This window comes from Chiloscyllium punctatum, chromosome 18, assembly GCF_047496795.1.
Source record: "Chiloscyllium punctatum isolate Juve2018m chromosome 18, sChiPun1.3, whole genome shotgun sequence".
In the NCBI taxonomy this organism is placed as follows: Eukaryota; Metazoa; Chordata; class Chondrichthyes; order Orectolobiformes; family Hemiscylliidae; genus Chiloscyllium; species Chiloscyllium punctatum.
The window spans coordinates 84256542-84274044 of NC_092756.1; the positions used below are offsets into that span (position 1 = coordinate 84256542).

At 41.1% G+C, this 17503-nt stretch overlaps 1 protein-coding gene across 2 annotated transcripts in view; it reads left to right on the forward strand.

Annotated features, from left to right (window-relative positions):
• The first annotated feature begins 11167 nt into the window (after positions 1-11167).
• The window catches only part of LOC140489268 (SUMO-conjugating enzyme UBC9), a 46500-nt gene continuing 40164 nt past the window's right edge, over positions 11168-17503 (forward strand). Inside the window, exon 1 of one of the 2 annotated variants that reach the window (XM_072588633.1) lies at positions 11168-11350. The gene's annotated coding sequence lies outside the window, so the exon portion shown is untranslated. The remainder of the gene's footprint in view (positions 11351-17503) is intronic. The other variant, XM_072588632.1, reaches the window with a different exon arrangement.

Below are 17503 nucleotides of genomic sequence, written 5' to 3' on the forward strand. Positions count from 1 at the left end.
CTCCTTTTTCATGGATCTTAATATCTTTCCTCATCTGCTAGGGTTAGCTTCGATCTTTTTTCCACATTAGAGATTTCTATCTTGAGCAATTAATTTTAATATTAAAAGCACTTGTTCCTCCTCACCTTTTTCTACAGCATAAAACCCATCGCTTTTCCACAGCTCTCATCAGTTCTGAGGAAGAATTATATTGAATTCAAACACTAATTCTGCTTCTCTCTCCACAGAAGCTGCTAGACCTGCTAGGTTTCTGCAGCATTTTGTTTTTTATTTCAGATATCCACCATCCAGAGGTCTTTTGTAATTTACTTTCCCTCTCATTTACCTGTTTAAATTTATTAAATAATTAATTTCATTTACCTGTTAGTCATCTCTGGTGTTATGGCTGCATCATTTTTCCTTTCTGAATGCTCTAGGGCTTTGAATATTAAATTAACTCCCGATCTCTTGATTTAGCCAAGTCATTTCACCTACAAAATTAAAGATTTGGGTTTCAGTGTGCTCTGCAGGAATGACAATACTGCCTTTCTGTGATATATCCTGAGGCAATCTCAATATACTAGTCAACATTAATGATTCCAAAAGCGACATTATAAGAGTGCTTTCATGAAAACCATTAGGGAGCCAGAGAGGGGTACTGTGTAAATCCTCATGCTGCACGAGTGCTCTTCCAAGTCTAAAATGTTATTACAGGTGTTTTAACATGCATTACGGCTGACCTGGATGTTCCTGATGTTTAGATTGAGCATCTAAAGTGCAAGAATGTTTCATTCTCAGAACTAATAATTCCCACCACAAAGAGAATGAAAATGTACAGACTAAAGATTACAAATTACAAAACATATCCTAGTATATAGTTCTACTTACCCAGAGTACCTTCTGCTATGTAACTAGAGAATAGCTGATTGGGAACAGATGATTTATATTGAACACAGACAACTGTTTAACATCAATGCCAAAGGCAAACAGAGTAAAACTAACTCAATTTGCATCCCACATTATATAACCTTGGTCAGTTATCTTACTTGACATTTTACTTTTCTGAATTGACAATTCTAACCTTTGACTTTAAATTCGGTGACAAACTTTTCGCCTCGCTCAATGTGTGATTTTCTGTAGTGCTACAACCTCCTGAACTATGTTCTGTCTCGTGTTTGACTCCATTCCCTTCACCTCAGTACCAGTAACCATGCCTGTCTCCTGTACCTTTTAGCTTGGCATGCATTTGCTTTCTGATTTTGAGTTTATGAAATGTCTTGTGAGTTTGTCTCCTTTAAAAGTGTTACATAAATAACATACAAAAACAAATTGTGTCACTGCAGCAGGCCCTCGCAACTGCCTTCCTCCACCGCAGCCGCAGAAAAGGTGAATTTTGATATGAAATAAAGAGAATTGAAGAAACAAAACGAAAACAAAGAAGAATGCGCTGGCCATGTGAGCAGGAGCGTACGGGTTTAGGAATATTTTTGGAATATTGCGTATAGTCCTGGTCTCCTTCCTATCAGAAGGATGTTGTGAAACTTGAGAGGGTTCAGTAAAGATTTACAAGGATGTTGCCAGGGTTGGAGGATTTGAGCTTTAGGGAGAAGTTGAATAGGCTGGGGCTGTTTTCCCTGGAATGTCGGAGGCTGAGGAGTGATCTTATAGAGGTTTATAAAATCATGAGAGGCATGGATAGGATAAATAGACAAAGTCTTTTCCCTGGGCTGGGGGAGTCCAGAACTAGAGGGCATAGGTTTAGGGTGAGAGGGGAAAGGTATAAAAGAGACCTAAAGGGCAACATTTTCATGCAGAGGGTGGTAAGTGTATGGAATTAAGCTGCCAGGGAAAGTGGTGGACGCAAGTACAATTGCAACATTTAAAAGGCAGCTGGGTGGGTATATGAATAGGAAGGGTTTGGAGGGATATAGGCTGGGTGCTGGCAGGTGGGATTAGATTGGGTTGGGATATCTGGTCGGCATGGACTAGTTGGACCAAAGGGTCTGTTTCCGTACTCTACTACTTTGTGACTCTATAACCTCTTTGTAATTAGACAGCATACCAGCTTTATCCAGCCTGTCATGATTGTTAAGGTCGTTCATTAGAGCCATCTTGATGACAATGAGCATGATTCTGCATAAAATGCCTAATTAGCACAGTAGTGTGTCCTTGTTTTAATATCCTATATATCTTCCAGTGATGCCCAATATCCATTAGATTTTTAAATTGTTTTCAAAGACCTGATTAAATACCAAAGTTCATGTTTTCCCTTAATTAATCCAAAATTGTCTACATCTGTGTCAATGGTGGCACATTTGCCTCAGAGTCAGTACATGTTGGGCTCGCTCTCAAGACTGGAGCACAGCATCTAACCTGTGTTAAGACGAGCTCTGGAGGAGGGATTGGCTTCCCCTTTTTTTAACTTCCCCCTCGGTCAATTGCAACAAATAGTTTTAATTTCTTGTTTAACATGCAGTTATCACACTTTAAATAAAATGTAATAATCTAGATCAAAATGAAACAGACTAATTACAAGGTTTTCTTGAGTGAAACAAATAGGAATTTTACCTACTCACCTTGAAACATCATAAAAACTTGATATCAAATGCACACACATACACAAATACAAGTATTATGCTTAAAAAGGATAGTAGTTAGCATAGATGGAAAGGCAATTGCAGTTTCAAGTTTGTAGAACAATTGGATTGTGAGAATGACTTGAATCCTGAGCTGTTGTCTTGATTCTTCATCAATGGCTAAGTTCACCGATATCCCTTTTGTTTTCAGTAAATGATTATTTTTCAAGTTGCTTTTTCACTAGGCAGTGACTTCCAGAGAGCAACACGGGGAGACCTCCAGCGTACTGTGGTTATCAGTTCATTTCCTCTCTCTCTACTTCGTTACACAAAACCTATTGTCTCATTCAGATGCAGTCCCTTTGTAAATTCAGGTGTCTAGTATCAGTTGTTTTTCCCAAGCTGGATGATCTGCAGGCAACATATCAGGCTAAAATGAAAGTACAATACAAAAATTGGGATGGCGTCATATGCATTCTGCATTCACTCTCCTTATGGGTTCAAAACCTGCTTTGGGACTCACTGTTGAAGTTGTTCACAAGATTGGCCACATTCCCAAGTCTTAACCTATCACTATTCAATTCTATAATCCATGGAACAGATTCAGGCATTTTGACAGGTTTTAATTTCATTGGGTGATAATCTGAGGTTTGTTTGACATTGGGTGTCTAGACTTTCATCCTTCACACACACTCATTTAACAATGTGACCGACTGAGTTTTAAGACTCAATTCTGTCCTTTGGATCCACCAGTGGACAATTCTGTGTTTAATTTACTCTAGTTTATATGCTCCTGATAGCGTTTACCAGTTGTATTTAGTGTGGATGAGTTCCTTTGCCTCTTCTCTTTATTTTTGGGAATTTTTTCCTCCCAACCTTCTTTTTTCCTGAAATATTTCTGCCATCAAATAGTCATTCAATTACTAATCTACTCCCCTATAGCTCTTCCACTAAGTGAGGCTTCACATTCAATTTCCCCTGGCCTATTTCAGAACTCCATTGCCTTCTTGGAATCTATGAAGATACCTCTTAACCAGATTGCAGACTCTAGCCTCTCATTTCTTGTCAAGCTCCCTAGCCTTTTCTTGTTTTCTGTTATGGTCATTGGCACAGCTTCAACTCTTTTGACTTCTTCAAGCTCTGACTTGAACCTTTCTAACACTTTTGACTGAACTTCAGCCCTGTTTAAATTGAATGACCCATCCTGGCTACCCAAACCTTATGGGTTTTACACAGCGTTTCCTGAACTGTCTCAGTTTCTGGTCTCTTTGTGCTTCCTGATAGAATTAGAATTATCCTCCTTTAGTCATTCCCTCCCAAGTTTTGTTGCTTTTGAACCTTTCAGTTCCCGGCTTTCTACTGCTTGGTGATGGCTTTTTCCAGCTTCCCAAAGCAGTCCAAAGCGATTGATTAAGGGGTATGTTTTTCAATCAGTCAAGTTATTCTCCAATAAAATATCTATCCATGGCCTTAACAAGTTTGAGCAAATCCCCACTGTTATCAGACTCAGATAAACTTCAACAACCTCCACACTTCTCCCTGTGAACACTTTTATCAGCACATTGGAATTTAATTTGCTTCCAGGTGGAACATTTTCCTCATCAGCAAGGTCTATATGCATCCAATGTCTTGGAGCATATGGCCTTTTCTTTCTGGCTGCTTGGAGAAGTGGTCACTATTCATTTTTAAACAGATCCCTAACAGCTCTCCTCAATCATGGTCATAACTGAACACTGATCACTTTTAATGCTAGACACTTGCAACTTGGGTTTCTGGACAAAGTCAGAACAAACAATTTTTTTCTCCATCTCCAAGCTTCACGATATAGAGACACTTGTGCTGCTTCCCACCTGTCTCCCATCTCAATCTACCCTGTTAATGCTTAAGGTCAATTCTGATTTCTTTGCCTGGCTTCCCTTTTCTCTCGTTTGTCCTGGAGCATTTGCCTTACCTTTATCCCTCTCTGATCTTGACAGTTTCCACAGCCTACTTTCCTGAGTTAATAGAACAGTGCATTAACTCAGTCGTCAGCCAGAACTGGCTTACTGGGCCCTGCTCTCCAATATTCCTTGATAGAAGTCTGAAATGGAAAGGATATAGAGTTTTTGATCTACTCAAAGTATCTCTTAGAGCTTTTATGAGGTGGCCTGAACTTAAGTGTCTATATTTATTGGGCACAAGTGAGCAGCTTAAGGCCTTTATATTCTAGTTATGTAGGCCGTTTCTTGTGGGTACAAAATATTTGCCTGCGTGCCTTTGGCACGACTGATATGCAATAAATAGTCTCGTTTGTTGCCTCTTAGTAAGTATCATGCTCTAGGCAAGACGCAGGGAGTAACTGATCATTGTGAGCTTTTCCAGTCAGCTGCTCTGCAACAGAAAATCACACAACACCAGGTTATGGTCCAACGTGTTTATGTGAAAATACTAGCTTTCAGAGTGCTGCTCCTAAGCTACCTGAAGGAGCAGCGCACTGAAAGCTAGTACTTCCAAATAAACTTGTTGGACTATAAGCTGGTGTCTTGTGATTTTTAACTTGGTCCACCCTAGTCCAACACCGGCACCTCCATATCACAACAGTCGACTGGCTACTTTAAATACAGTGCTAACTTTTCAAAACAGATTGTCCAGCTTTTACTCATCAAATTTAGGAATTAAAACAAAAAACTTAAATAATTCAGCCATTCTAAAAAAGCTCGGTTTTGCTCCCTTAGCAGAGCTGTTTGAACTGGAACTTCCTCGCTCTTTCTTGGAATTCCTTTTCTTTCCTTCACCCCCTCTCTTTCCGAGTGGGACCATTCAGCATAGCCATTTTGGTGCAGCCCATTTTGCCGCAGACCTATTTAGGCGCAAAACTATTTTGACACAGTTCATATTCAAAATTATGGGCAAACCCTCGTAAATACTCAACATCATCTCTCTCACTAAATCTTGTTACGAGTGTTCGTATTCTAGCGTCTGCTTCCCTGAATTTCTTTAATTTCAACAGAACATCGTGCCCTGCTACGAGATGCTCAGAGTAAACGTCCCTTCCTCTCTGAACTTTTTGTAAACCGTCAATAAATTTTCAAATAACGGGATGTTCCACTCCAAGTTCACATTGTAATCTCCTGTGGGCAGCTTCTGCATGATTGTTTGTTTTGTCCTCATTGTTTAAAGTTCTTTCATATAAATTCCACATTCCAACTGTAAAAAGCCTACCATTTCCTCTGCGTAATCTTCTACCTACATAGTTACTTTTGAACCAGTCCAGCAGCGGTTGCAGTTCATCTGGGAGCGCATCAGCCAAATGTTCAATAGCTTCATCAATGTTTTCAATCGGAATAAACACAAGACCAATTATCATTTTAGCTCTCAAAGAAAACTCTGAGTCAATGTTATACTTACTCAAGTGTCTTTTTAACATTTTTACTAAAGAGAATAATGAAAGCAATAAAAATAATGTTTAATCTTTTAACTAAGCCTGAAAAGGAATAAATATGAGCTGCGCCAAAATAGTTCTGTGCCTAAATGGGTCTGCGGCAAACAGTCTGCGCCAAATTGGCTGCACCGAATGGTCCTACACCCGCTCTTTCTCATGGCATTCTTTTCATCTGTCGGATCTCTATTTCATTATTCTGTTTCTGTCTTTGACATGCCACACATTTTACAATTTCTGTTTTCCTGGCTTTTGGGTGGAACTTCATGTCTACCTATCCCTTTTAATTTTTCTAAGGACAAAGCTTTTAATTTTTCATTTGTTATTAGAGCAAGATGAAATAACATATGTGGACATTTTAGCAATTTTTAATTTTAGACTCAAGAAATCGCTTTGCAATTTTTTTGGAAAGCTTTTGAAACAATTTGTATCTCCACTCCAAATCTTTTATTAGTTCTTGGGTTCTAATGGTGCAATTTGTCTTCATATTTGTTGCTAACAGGTGAGCAAAGAAAAACACCTCCCATCTTTTTAATTCCCTCTCACAGCAAATACCTTTATTTAAAAGCATATAGCTATCGCACTTCAAATAAAAAACAATTAACTAGATCAAAGGAAGATATATTTTGAGTTAAAGAGGAATTTTATTATCTTTAAATCCCAAAAAATAAAAACACAACACACACACATAAGCTTAAAAAGCGATATGTGTTCAAGAAACAGGAAGGTAAATGCAATCACAGTTTAAAGTTATTAGGGTCCTTGAATTTGAGAATGATGAGTTCCAACTGTTTAGCTGTTGTGTTGTTTACTCAGCTTTGCCAAAGTTTGCAGATTTCCTTGAGTTTTTGGTGAATGTTGCTTTTCCACCAGGCATTGACTTTGAGAAAGATGGCAAGAAAAAGACTTCCTGCTTCTTACTATCAGTCCATTTTCCATCTGCTACTCCAAAGCTGTTGATTGAAATACAGTTCATTATGGAGTCAAATGTCTGGCATAATTATTTTGCCAAACTGGATGATCTGTAGGCCACTTTCATTCCAACATGTAGCTTCCAGAAAGGTGTAAATCAACTGAGTGTACAGATCTAAGTTTCAGTGTCTTTCATGATGTGGTTAATTTTGGATCAGCATGTATTTTGACAGTTTCATGAGTTTTGATCAATATGGTCAGGTGATCACAGCAGCCATATTAACTCTGTATTTGTCATCTTAGAAAAATTCACTTTATTCCAATGAAGGTCCCAGGTATTAAAATCAGATGATGAAAGTTAAATATCAACAGACCATGTTTACCATTATCCTAACTGTAATTTCACAACGCGACTGAGGGAGCACCGCAGTACTGAAGGTGCTTATCAGGTTAGTTACTAAATCAAGATTACATTATGTAATTTTTAAGAAGAACAGGGATGTACTCCTGGTGCTGTGAATCTCTCAATTGCTTCACGTTATTCTGAACATATGGTTAACAAATATTTTGACTGAATAATTATTCATGCAACATAGCTATACCAAAGCTATATGTCTCAATCTAGACATTTTACAGTAACAAACCGTACTGGATCAGCAGCTTGACCAACATCAAGGCAAGTTCTGTTAAACACAAAAAGTGCATTTATCTTTTTCTTCCATTTAATTACATCATGGCCAATTTGAATTTTAAACCCATATTAACAATGAAAATGAATTAAAGGAATAATATTGACTTTAAAAGTTAAGATCCCAAATCTTCATACAAACTAAATAGGAAAAATATGTTGGGCAGTACATAGAGGAATAGAGCAGGGGAGAGGGCATCTTTTGGATGAAACTTTAAACCATGGCGCCTATCTAACCATATAAATGGATGTTGTAAAACATGGCATAGAACAGCAGGGGTTATCCTCGTCAGCCTGGGACCAGTTAATAGAGACATAAATATATCAGTAAAAAGATTATACAGCTATTATTACATTGCTGTTTGTTGGATCTTACTCTATGCAAATTGGCTGGCATGTTTACTTCATAGAGTTATAGAGATGTACAACACGGGAACAGACCCTTCAGTCCAACTTGTCCATGACGAGCAGATATCCCAACCCAATCTAGTCCCACCTGCCAACACCTGGCCCATATCCCCTCCGAACCCCTCCTATTCATATACCCATCCAGATGCCTTTTAAATGTTGCAATTGTACTCACCTCCACCACTTCCTCTGGATGCTCATTCCACACATGTACTACCCTCTGTGTGAAAAAGTTGCCCCTTTTATATCTTTCCCCTCTCACCCTAAACCTGTGCCCTCTAGCTCTGGACTCCCCCACCCCAACCCAGGCAAGGGTTTAGTTACAACAGTAAGCATGCTCCCAAAGTATCTCAGTAGCTGTAAAGGCCTCACAGTCCATTTTGAGGCAGAGAAAGGAGTAATGTTAGCATCAGTTATTTGTTTTTTCTTGGGAATAACACACAAGGTGGTCAAACATCCCATGTTTTCTTGGACTGGTTGTATAAATTGGCTTTTTGCCCAGAGGTCCACTCCAGGCCTGGATGGGAAGTGTTTTATCCCAGATACCAGGCAGCTTTTTTTCCTTTGTGCAAAATGTGGCATAGCAGGCAAATTTATAGGGCAGTCACGTGGGGGTCTGGGATGAACACAGACCTGGTATCATCAAAATTGGAGCAAATCACACAACTGCATAACTTCTTCCACATACATCTCCCATGGACACATGACGAGGCATATTAAGACCCTGCTGCCTCTCTCACTGGACACCCTGCAGTTTGCACATCGTCCCAACCGCTCAACTGATGATGCCATTTCCACCACCCTCCATCGGGCCCTTAGCCATCTGGAGAAGGACACCTATGTCAGATTGCTGTTCATGGACTTTAGTTCTGCATTTAACACTATCATTCCTCATCACCTGATTGCAAAGCTGAGACTATTAGGCCTAAATATCTTCCTTTGTATCTGGATCCTGGACTTCCTAACTGGGACAGCTCAGTCCTTCCAGATTGGGAACAGCATCTCCAATAACATCACACTGAGCGCAGGGGGCCCTCAGGGCTGAGGGCCCCCTGCGCTCAGTCCACTACCGTTCACTCTACTGACACACGGCTGTGCAGCGATGCACAGGTAATCACATCATCAAATTCGCTCATGACACAACAGTAGGAGGTCTCATCAGCAGGAACTATAAGTCAGCATACAGACAGGAATTTCAGCAGGTAATGGGCTTGTGCCAACAGGCTGTCTGTGGACAAAACAAAAGAGATGGCGTTGACTTCAGGAGGGCAAAGAGTGACCACTCTCCGCTGGAGATCGACAGCTCCCCATGGAGATCGTGAAGAACACCAAATTTCTTGGCATCCACCTGGCGGAGAATCTCACTTTGTCTGTCAACACCAGCTCCACAGCCAGGAAAGCCCAGCAGCATCTCTACTCCTCCCAACTCACCACATTCTACAGAGGGTTCATTGAGAGTACCCTGAGCTGCTGCATCACTGCTCGGTTTGGTAATTGCACCGCTTCAGATTGCGAGACTCTACAACAGTTAGTGAAGACAGGTGAAAAGATCTCTCCCCTTCACTACAGACTTTTATGCCACATGCAGCATCCAAAAGGCTAAGAGCATTGTGGAAAACCCCACACACACCCCTCACTTAAACTCTTCTGCATCCTGCCATCTGGCAGAAGATACTGGAGCATTTGGTCTCTCACAGCCAGACGGTGCAACAGTTTCTTCCAGGTAAAAGAGAGTGCTGCAGATGCTGGAGATTAGAGTCAAGTATGGTGCTGGATAAGCACAGGAGGTCACGCAACATCCGAGATTCAGGGTGAAAAAAAAAAAATCGACATTTCGGCCAAATGCCCTTCATCAGGAAGTTTCTTCTCCCAAGCCATCAGCCTCCTTAACACTGTACAATCAGACTTTTTTTTCCACTTGAAATTCTTTGCACAACTTAGAATTGTTACTAGAATAGTGTCTGTTAATTATCATCCTTTTTTTTACACTGTAATTCACATGTTTTGCACTTCTTATGCCATCCATGGTAAGATCATGTACTTTCTGCTGTCCATGTAGCATCCTTAGTACTGGAGGAACGCTGTCTCATTTTAAAAATTGTATTTGTTGTATATGATAGAAATGACAAATAAAATCTACTGTACTACTCTCTTTCTCAAACCCACCATCCCTGACTGATGTCAACATCTCACCAGCACCAGTCATGTTATAGCATCCACCTCCAAGTTCCATGTCCACTACATCCCATGCTCCAAGCTTCTCCCAGCAATCTCCCACAGCCAAGCATCCCTTCAGTTTCTCTCAACCACATTTTATAGAGTCACATAGCACAGAAACAGACCCTTCGGTCCAAGCAGTCCATGCCAGCCACATTGCAAATGTAAACAACAGTTGGTCAACCTGCTGAAACAAGATGGCAATTCTAAAGGGCCAGCACTACCCCCCTCTCCCATGGGCTGAATGGCCTCATTCTGTGCTGCACCACTCTGGGTGGAACGTTTACTCAAACCACAGAAGAATGGTCAATAGATGTGAGTTAAGGGAAGGCTTTTGATCCCTTTCCCCCCCCGTAAACTCTCCCGCGCAGCCTCCACCTTCTGGAAAGTTCTGCGAGTTGAACCAATGACGTCATCGCAGCGGCACCGCCATATGGCGGCTTCTCGAACATTCTTCGGCGTTTACCCGTTTAAAACGGCCTTTTCTACCGGAGGCGGGATGAAGAGGGGGAAGGAGGGTCAAAATAATAAATATTCACCTGCACTTAATAAAAAAAAACACACACCGTGAGAGAATCATGAAAGAAAATACCCAAGGAAACGCTCTATAACGGTTTTTTTTTCAAAACAGGACCGGAACAAACCGGTTCCAACCGGTCGGGGGCTCGATCTTTTAGGTGGCAAAAGACGCGCCTGATTTGATGTATTTTTAATACTCCCCCATCATCAAAACATCCTTTGTTTTTAAATAAAAGCTATGGGACTGATGAATGATTGTTAAAGACCCCGCGCTTTTCAACCGTTTCTACGTGTGACTTTTTTTGAACAACTGGCAGGCGATAGGGCTGGGGAAAGGGACCGGAAGTGGTTCCTTTTGATTTCTCCACAATCCCCCCTTCCCTCCCCTCCCCTCTTTGCAGGCACGTAGTCGTCCTGGTTGGGGTCCTGACGGGGTGGACGGGTCCTGGTGCCGCCATATTGCAGTCAGATCCCTTGTTGTTCTGTGGATGTGAATGAGTCGCGGGAGAGACGGACGGTGGGAGAGGGAGAGAGAGGCATACACATTGCAATCGCTTCAGCTCCGTCACCTGAAGCACTTTCCCCTCCCCATCCCCCAACCCTCCCCTCCCCAAACCATCACTCGCGCTGAAGGTAAGTAGTGCTTCGTTACTTTTTTTAAAAAAGCAACCTTTCCTTCACCGCCACCCCCCCCCCCCTCCCCATTCCAATAATGGGGTGTGGTTCCTAACATGTTAATAAGTAGTATTTCCCTTCTCTTTCCCCTTCCCTTCCTTTTTTCCATAACACCCTCCTGCATGCTGTTATGTAGTAGCCACAAACTGGGCAAGTGTGTGTATATGCACTCACTTTTCCTCCTTATTCTAGCTGTTGTAAATCTGATCGTTTTCTCAATACTTGGGTGTGCATCTCCCTGTTGCTGTTGAATTTGTTTAAGCTCCATATCGAAGTTCAGTTAGAATATTTCCGTCCTGGATAATTTTGAAAGGAACTTATGCTTTTAAACCGTTCAGTAGGAACTTGTATTGGGGAGGTGGAGAGGAGAAGAGATTTTCATCATAATTGTCTTTGTGCAAGTTCAATAAATGTTCGTTTTTATGTGTACTGCTTTCTGTAGAACGCGTAACCACAATTGTGAAGCTTTTTGGGAATGTTTGGAGTTAAATATGAATTTAAAGTAGATATTGGTGAAGGTTTGATTTGTGTAATCAAATGATTCTTTAATGAAAAAAATTGTAAGCTTGTCAGGGGGAAGTGGAGGATAAACTTGTATTGATCTATCTTGTTGCTACTTTTTTGGAAGTTAGGCAAACTTTAATTTTTTTGAGCACAACTGATTGCGTCTCCATCTTTCTTCCCTGTGATGTCTTACTCTCTCTGTTTCAAATATAATACTGAATTTGCCCAGTTGTGTTTGCAAGAGCAAAGAGTCCTGTTATCATTCAGTGTAGAAAGTGTGCATGTGGGAGATGGTGTCTGGCAAAGTTGTGTTCTGCAAATGTTTATTGGCGTACTGTTATAGGAAGCATTTATACTTGAATAGAACTTTTTTGTAGAAGTCTGATATCAAGTACTTGTTAAAGTTAACTTAAATAATTTGTGTAGTTTATATTTAAGGAGAGAATTTCAGCACAGATATTGATCCTGTTATTTGAGTTAATCTTTGTGACTTTGTGCAGATTTTACAGTAGCAGTCCATTTGAACCAAATGCTCCAGCTATGTTTATACTCCACATAAACATTGTGTATATTTCATTCTAATAAGATCAATTTATTAATTTTCTCTTGTATACTTAATTATCTTATCCATGCTAGCTGCTTGTATAATATTTTCAGCTTTCTGTAGCAAAATGTTTTAGACTTTCAGCAAGAAACAGAGATTCTAGTTTTATTTGGGCGTGGGGGAAGAGGGAGGAAGAGCTCTTTTTAAATTGAACTTATGTTTTGTAATCACCCCGTTCAGAGATGGTATGAAACACCAATGGAGCTGGTGGAACTTTGAACCTAATAATCCTTTCAGTCCAGGTGTAGGGACACTACCACTGCACCACACGAGGACCCTCATGAAGAGCTTATTAGGTTGTATAGCTATGTTATCAGATGTCTGAGAAATGAACATGTACCTTAATTGCTAAGGAAACTGAAACTAAATGAGATAATAAACATGCTGTGAAATCCCATTTCAACTAGAGGTCAGAACCAGCAGGGTTCACACAGTTCTTTATTTTTCAATAGAAAGAATAGACTCTTTCTAAAGTGAAATCACGTAGGAGTCTGCTGAGAAAACTGAAATCTATAAAACCATAGAAAATCTTTGGCTATGCTGAAGATCTGGGTTTTTATAATAATTGATCGTACTGTACTCTGGTGTTATTGAGTGGCCAGATGAAGATGCCTCTGGGAGAGTTAGGATGTCAGGTCTGTAATGGCCAAATTGAAAGATGTATGCAGTTGTGATAGTAATTGAATCTGAATTTCTGATAGTGGAGTGTGGTTATCGGAATATTTGAGGGTCATATCCTGCATGAACTCTACTGTCGGAAGTTGAGAGACTGGCTGTGCTTGGTGCCACACGCTGGGAGTGCTGCCTTGGTAAGCTTTGAAATATGTTGCCAGTTATTTATAATGTAGTTTATGCTTTCTACTGAACAGAACTTGCATGTTGGTTCATCTTTGTGTTGACTTTTAGTTTGAATGTTAAAGAAAAAGACTTAAAGTGAAATCTTGTCTATCAGTTTCTTCTTGGTGCCATTTAGGAAGTTCACTTGCATCGCAAATCTAACCATGATTTTTCATGGCAAAGACTGAACCCGTTCTTGTGTGCATATGTTTAGACAGCAGTCTGTAGAGGATAGTGACTATTTCTTCCCTTCCTCACCCAGGCTTTAGTAAATTCAGGAATTTTGAGTCAACTATTCTGGTAAACTTGGTAAGTTATGGAAGGCCAGACTTTGTTATACTTTCCTACCTGCTCCGGTGGATTCCACCTTTTCCAAAACAGCCTGTCAGATAATGGAGGGAAGGTCATCTGGGTCTGACCCTTTCTATATCTGTTGGTGCGTATCCACTGAGTGTGGGTACCCTGGCATAGGTAGGCAGTTGTTCATTCTTGATGGATCTGAAGAGGTTTGTGGTGAACATGTTAGAGTTCCTGTGATCCTCAGTGGTGTTAGACAGGAAGTGCCATAATTATGGGTCAATAGTGAAGATTGTTTCTTGAAACAGATTGGTGTATTCTCCAGCGTGTGGTATCCTTGGACTCCTATGTTTTGTAGCTTTGGAATTTAAAGAAACTGAGTATTGCAGTGTATCCTGTAGACAGGGTACACTGCTGTCATGATACGTTGGATGGAATTCCATTCAAATGGTCTACTTTGTGGATTAGATTGCTTACAGTGTGGAAACAGGCCCTTTGGCCCAACAAGTCCACACCGATCCGCAACCCACCCAGACCCATTCCCCGACATTTACCCCTTCACCTAACACTACAGGCAATTTAGCATGGCCAATGCATCTAACCTGCACATTTTTGGATTGTGGGAGGAAACCCACGCAGACAGGAGGAGAATGTTCAAACTCCACACAGACAGTTGCATGAGGCGGGAATTGAACCCAGGTCTCTGGCGTTGTGAAGCAGCAGGGCTAGCCAATGTGCCGCCCACTAATGGTGTCCAGCTTGGTGTTGGAGCTGCAATCATTCAAACAAATGGGGCCTTTTCCATCACACTTCTGATGTGTGCTTTGGAGACAGTGGCCAGAATCTGAATTCCTAGCATCTGACCTGCTTTTGCAGCCATTGTATTTATATGGCTGGCCCAAATTGCTCTCTAGTTAATGAGGATTCCAGGGATGGCGCAAGTGCACATAGTTTGGGAGTACAGAACTTGAGTATTGCTGTAAAACACTTTGTCAAAGCTTTTTGTTTTGCAATCAGCAGGACAGTGTGGAAGAAATTTCATAGTCATATGGTATAGAAAGAGGCCTTTTGGCCTACCATGCATATGCTGACCAACAGGAAAACCCTTCTACTTATGTGGATAGCTTGCAAGGGTAAGATGAAAAGCTTTGACAAAGCTGTATTCTTTTTAGCAATACTTATAATGCTAATGTTAAATTTTGGGAGTGGGCATTGTTAGAGATTGTTGTCACCAGGTATGTGTAGCCAAATGATTTGTTGGTACTCATCATCCTAAGCCTGAGTATTGGCCAAGGTCATGCCACAAGTGGGCTTCATCTAAGGATTTGAGAATGGAACGGGACATTGTGCAGTCATTTATGAGCATCCCCTGATCTGACCTTTATGATGAAGAGAGAACTGAGGCAATTGAAGGTAGTTGGACCTAGGACATTGACCTGACTACTTCCTTCAGTGATATTTTGGACTGAGCAACTTTTTCCACTGTGATATCCCTCTGAGTAAAGAAATTTTCCCCGGACTCTAGTAGACTCTGTCTTACTCCAGTTTCTTTAGGTTCCTTTTACTCTAAGGCTGCCTCGATGTAGTCACTGTTGCTTTGCTTCTGGAATTCAGCTGCTTTAGTGCTTGCACAAAAAATTCGGTTAGATTTAGAGAATGCTAATGTTTAGCAGATTATTGGTGCGGATGTACAATTTAACATTCACCCTCCTTTGACTACTTGGCTGATACTGATTGGAGTCAAGGCTAGAGTGGTGCTGGAAAAGCACAGCAGGTCAGGCAGCATCCGAAGAGCAGGAAAATCGACGTTTCAGGCAAAGGCCCTTCATCAGGAATTCCTGAAGGGCCTTTGCCTGAAACTTCGATTTTCCTGCTCCTCAGATGCTGCCTGTCCTGCTGTGCTTTTCCAGCACCGCCAGTCTTGACTCTAATCTCCAGCATCTGCAGTACCCACTTCTGCCTGATACTGATTGGGGTTGGGTTTGCCCATGTTTTTGTGGTCAAGGTATATCTGAACAGTTTTACTTTTTTCTGTTGTCTATTGTAATTGTCCTGAAGCAGCTTTGATAGAGGCACAGCTATATTTGTAACAGGGGAGTGCTTTGCCCAGTGATGTCCCAACTCCTTTTCCATTATGTTTTTTGTTTAATTCCAAGCAGTCAACTTGAACCCACTGCTTTCTAGTCTGTGTAACTCATGCTCAGCAAAAGTGAAATTCTGCTTTTAAAGCTTTTCATTTTGGAGGGAAAAATATCCTTCATTATTAAATGCATTTGTGTATTCTCCTTTAGGAAGGAGCATGTCATTCCAAACTTTGAACAGGACTGAGATGCTGTGAAATGATCAGGCAGGCCTGTTGTTTGTAACATTTCTTGCATTGACCTACATGTGGTATCCTCAATGGAGTCTGTTTGGCTTATAATTGAGGGGGATGGTGTTCTCTTGTTACTGTGATCCAGAATTTGCCCATATTCTTAGGAATCTTGTGACTTTAATCTATTTTTCTGATCAACCTGTTCAGAATTACTATTGTTATTGTTATTGTTATTATTATATTCAGAAACACTTAGGACTTGAACCTGGGCCTCCGATCCAGGAGTGCAGGCATTATCTCAATCCTGTAGATTCTTTCAGTTTAAATTGAATCTTATCATGTGCAAGCACTTTTGGAAATGCCCGAGTGCTGCACTTTTGTGAGTCTAGTGTCAGGTTATCCAACTGTAAGTACCAGAACATCTGTCTTTTATGTGCATGTGCTGCAGGTTGTGATCATAGTGATTCTTTCCTCTTCTGGCTGCAGCCTGGGAACTTGACAGATCAACTGATGCCAAAAGTGTGGACCCTAATTATGGGCACCATTGTTGAAAATATTGCTTCGAAGTTGTTGGAAAACAAAACTAATAATAGGAATACACAAGGTCTAGATTGTCAGTGATTGAAGACGAGCTACCCCAGAAGAGTCCTACCGTTGCTGAAAGCATTCTTGTAGACTGAGGTTCTGAGGTTGAGGTTATTTCTGACCTTGTCTGTGCCGATCTTGCTTTATCTCTGCACTTGAGTGCAGAAACCTGAGTTGAAAGCATCCTTACGATGTCCTGAAGAAGGACTCATGCCCGAAACGTCGATTCTCCTGCTCCTTGGATGCTGCCTGACCTGTGCTTTTCCAGCAACACATTTTCAGCTCTGATCTCCAGCATCTGCAGTCCTCACTTCCTCCTAGCATCCTTAAGATGTCAGGTTCCTCCACCTGTCAAAGCTTTTCAAGTTAACCAATTCCCAAAAGTTTTTCCGGTAGCGCAAGATGATTGTACTGTAAAAAGCTAAATTAAGAGTTCATAATTGAGGAAGGAAAAATGTAAGATGACTAACAATTAAGTCAACGTTTTCACTTTAATGTGTGTACCAGGAGGATCCATGGTTCAGTTCTGGTCTTGGCTAGCTGGTTTCAGTTAGGGGTGTCATTGTAATCCAGTAGGGAGTGGAAAATGTTTTATTCTTCGATCCCTGATGAAAGTGCATGTGGATCTTAAACGGGGCCAGATTTGGTCCAGTCTCCCACACTGAAATTACGTATCTAATGCTGCTTTTCTAGGCCTGTATGCAGAATGGCTGCAGGGCTATTGTGGCACTGTGGTACTGTCCCAGTTTCTGCATGAGAAGGCCTGGGTTTTCAAGTCCCAACTGCTTCAGAGGTGTGTCATGACATATCTGAGAAAAAAGGAGAAAGTGAGGACTGCAGATGCTGGAGTTCAGAGCTGAAAATGTGTTGCAGGAAAAGCGCAGCAGGTCAGGCAGCATCCAAGGAGCAGGTGAATCAATGTTTCGGGCATAAGCCCTTCAGGATATCTGAGAACTTTGATTACAAACCT